General features: G+C 48.7%; 1 protein-coding gene across 2 annotated transcripts in view; it reads right to left on the minus strand.

Annotated features, from left to right (window-relative positions):
- LOC113216690 (opsin, ultraviolet-sensitive-like) overlaps positions 1-4386 on the minus strand; it is a 28245-nt gene that overhangs the window by 7966 nt on the left and 15893 nt on the right. The window lies entirely within an intron of this gene.

Below are 4386 nucleotides of genomic sequence, written 5' to 3' on the forward strand. Positions count from 1 at the left end.
CCCTCACTCTTTTCCATGTCTAATACCCTCTACTCTCTCCAGCGCGAGCCCCCTGCCATCAGCATAATAGCCACACTGGGGAGGAAAAAGTCGCTCCTGGTCTTACAGATTGTCCAGTAAAACGTTTACTTCTCGCCTTTTAAAGCTCCGGGGTGTGACAAATAGAGGTGTTTTGTGTGGGGCTTGGCCTTTTATGTTTCTAGAGCAAAAACCGCAAAGTGCAGTCTGACGGAAAACTTTCAGGTCTGCGCAAAGCCTTCCGAGTAGTGTGCGGTCTAACAAATGCACATTGCCCGACGCCAACGAAAATTTCTCCGTGCAATAAGTCAAACAATGAGGGTGGGGAGTAAAACGTTGGGGGAGGGGGCGGATTGGACTGCTCTCCTCGTTTCAATTATCAGCTTAATTAAACGAAAATAAGCGCGCGCTGCGCGTGCTGCTGGGCAGCAGGCCGCGGCACTGTGCCCTTGTTTCGCACTCGCGTCACATCATACTGAAACCCCCCCTCCCCACTCAGCCGAACAACCGATGTGCGACCAACACGTGACGCATGCATTCCTCATTCATATTTCCGGATAGCTACGTATTGTCCTGTTATTATTACCCCATATTGGATCTACCCGCTCGGTCTTTTTAGAATGTATCATTGATTATGATCCCTCGTCCTATTAGAAACACTCGGGCTGCAAGACTCATACAGCTCGGCGGCTGGTGGTGCTTGCTGGTTGGAACACACTCTAGATGACAGTGCCGGACAGGGTATAATGCACCCTCCGTCGTCGTCGATAGGAAGGGGTTGTATTCGAGGATTCCGAGTTGCTGCCCATCCTCCTCCCGTCCCCCTTTCCTCTCTGCGCGCTAAAGGGCAGATTCTTCAAATAATCGACCTTCTCTACTTCCTGCAATTTTGTCGAGCCGGGAAGCGTATAGGCAAATGGGGTCCATTCAGCCGCCGCATCACGGGATCAAACTCCCGACTTACACCATGGGGTCATTCCTGGAGGAAATTCACCCTATATTAGAGAAGGAGGAAGGGGGAGTGGGTAAAGGGCTAGACTTGCCGTCTTTATATTGACCCCCAAAACCATAATTTTGACCACGTGCAAAAAATCTTCTGCTGCTTGGCCAAAAATGCTGGTCTCGCCGCAGAGACCCTTTCCGCCATTACTTCCTCCGAGGGTTAATGTAGAAAGTAGGCCCGTCATTCGTCGTTACAAAATTATTATTGCCAAGCAGAGTAGCCTATATGCAACCTCTCATAACGCCTTACGGGTATGCAACGTCTCGCCTGGGGTGCACGCGTGTACTGCGGAATGGTCTACCCTAAGCCTCGCAGGCGCCGAGCTTCCGTAATTTGCCGAATAAATCTGAGAAACACGGAGGTACCTTCGGGACGGTCCACACACTGATAAACTAAGTGTGCAACTCTCGGTGCAACTGCTCAGCTCAACACATGTAAGTGCTGTGCACTTCCGGTTAGAGCTGTGCGAATTGTTCGATATCGAATCGAATCGAATCGAATCGGCCTGATTCGAATTCGTTCGATTTCGAATTTGCCTGATTCGATGTCGAATAATTCGAAATTTCGAATCGGGTTGGTTCGACATCGAATCGCATTGGGGTGTAGTGTGCGGCACCCGCTCTATGCCCGCACTACACGTTGTAAGTCGTCGAACATCCACGTTACAGAGCCAGTTTAAATGAGTTTAAAAATACCGCGTGACTTGCATACGAAAAATACAACCGATTTTTTTTCGATTCGATTCGGGCTCGAATTTGGACTGATTCGATTCGATTCGATTCGAAATTTTTGAGCCAATTCGATTCGATCCGATTCGAAGAAAATTTTTGAGATTCGATTCGATTCGATTCGAAGACAAAAACCTTGATTCGCACAGCTCTACTTCCGGTAGGTGTGCACTTGCAAGTATTTAACTTCCAGTTGCACACTTACAAACGTTGAGCAGTTGCACACTTCGTTTATCAGGGCAACCAAAACACGACGAGATACTCACTCGAAATTGTGTGTACGCGCTCTGACGATGCACAAAGCCGTTCGTCAAGAAGGGAAGTTTCACATCATTTCGCATCACTTCGTAATCCTTTTCGAAAGGGGGTCGCACAATTTATCTCGCGAGTAAATTCCCTCGACTTGAACTCCACACTCTAGTGCTGCGGGGCGGAGGGGGGGGAGGGGGCATTCTACCCTGTGTAACGAGGTAACGAGTCGATGATTCGAACAAGCGAGGCTAAGCCGACAGCCGGGAGGACCAAGTGACGAGGCGAGAGTGTTGCAAAAAAAAGTACGAGATAGGGGAAAGAGGAGGAGGTAATTGGGATCCGGGAGGGGGGGTAGGGGGTCAATAAAAAAGAGGATTATGGAGAAGGCTGCCGGGAGGAAGGGCTTTCGTACTAATCGTTGGACCAGGCGCCCAACAGAATAATTTGAAACTCAATTTGGAAAGTTTGGCTTAACCGCCAGACCATATTAACATGTCCAGTGTGTGTGGCAGCGGGTTTTAAAAGGGTGGGCGAACATCGCGAGAGCGCGGCCACATTGTGGCCACACATCTCTGGGCGCGTTATTGAATTCCTATCGGCCCGTTTGTAGCGAATTAGGTTCCGCTTTTGCGGCGCCAACTCGCTCGCGTGATCCCCCGCCCCCCTCCCTTCCCTCAATCGTTTCCATGACTGGGTGACTGGGCCGCGCAGAACTCTATGCGCGCGCCAATATGGAAGCACTCGAGCGCCAGCTCAATTGAACTGTAATGGCACCCCACCTAGCCATGTGATGAAGCAGAGCTGTAACGAAGCCCCTGTGATGTGTAGACAGACAGAGAGACAGACAAACAGACTCACTGACTGACAGACTGTCTATTGACTGTCTCACTGACAAACAGATAGACCGTCTCACTGACTAACAGACAGACAGACAGACATACATACATACAGACAGACAGACTGTCTCACCGACTGACAGACAGACAGGGGTTGGGGAGGAGGGTCAGGTCGCACCGTAAGCCGTCCCGAGTACAGGCTGAAACAATGGGATCGGGAATGAGGAATAGGCTCTGCAGAGCACCTCGTCTCGCACCTCGCCCCGACTAGCCTGGAGCTGTACACTTTTGAGAACATTTTGTGATTTCCCAACATTTTCACGAAACGAAGCAACTGTGAAATTACAACAGTTGTAGACAAAAATAGTGCATTTTGCTATCTTACTTGGAAATAGTTGTGAACCGATCGTAATAATTTCTGAAGTTATCAATTTTTGAAAATGAAGAAGAGTTGTGATTTCACAAAGAGTTCTGGCAACTTTTTTCACAACGAGTTCTTCGTGAAGTTCTAACTTGTTTTAACAGTTTAAGCTGAAATAAGAGTGAAGAGCCGAGAACTTGAGGGAGAGGGGGGCGAAGGTAGCGAGGTGGGGGGAGGCAACGAGAGGTCTGTGAAGGCTCTCACGAGGAAGTGGGTAGGGCTGGTGACTTTATTCGCATCGAAAAATAAGGAAGGAGCGCGAGGCGATTCTCAAAGGAAAACAAAGCAATATAAAAAAACACAAGAGGGAGATGATGAGAATAGGTCGTGCAGTTGAGGACTTCCAGAGACGTCCCAGTGCGCGTCGCGTACTTATGTCGAGGGTGGGGGACGGAAAGAGAGTGGGGGTCGGTAGGAAATGAGGTAAAGATTTCTGCAGTGTGCTGTGAGCTGTTCGCTAATGAGAATTCGGCCTCACTGTTTGTTTGCATTAAGAGATAATAATAATAGTACATCCGTATGGCCCGAACCTCCCAAGTCAAGTGTTTACGGAAGACAACGTTTCAGGGTTGAAGGGAGGGGGGATGGGGTGAGTTTTGTCTGCAGGAGTCGTGTCACATATGAGTTGTGTGTAGGGGTGAGTGTGTGAGTGTGGTAAAGTCTTTGGTAGTAATAGTTCTAAGCGAGAGGGAACGGGGGAAGGGAGGGTTTCTGACACTGACTTTGTACCACTTTTGGCTTCGAAGGAAATTACATTTTCGTCACGAGATGAATGCCACAGCACGTTTCATTGTTTGTCCGTGCCGCAGCAGAACATAGCGTGGAGGAGGAAGAAAGGCAGAGAGAGAGGGAGAAATGTGTTTTTTAAATTAAATTATGTATATGTTCTAATGTATTAAAAGTTTGTAAACCTCAAGGTTCAGTTTGGAACTGGAACAGGGACAAAATCGTAGAAAGAGAGACTGTTAGTTCCATGGAGTCAGGACTTGAAGATGTGATCCTATAAGAAGTGTGGATAATCCTGGCCTACCCTAAGATCGGCAGGGACTCGGCTCAAATAGTAAAGACAGACAGACAGACAGACAGACAGACAGACAGACAGACAGAGACAAACAGGGGGGGCAGGGG

The sequence above is a fragment of the Frankliniella occidentalis genome, unplaced genomic scaffold (assembly GCF_000697945.3).
Source record: "Frankliniella occidentalis isolate FOCC.00 unplaced genomic scaffold, Focc_3.1 Scaffold275, whole genome shotgun sequence".
Lineage (NCBI taxonomy): Eukaryota > Metazoa > Arthropoda > Insecta > Thysanoptera > Thripidae > Frankliniella > Frankliniella occidentalis.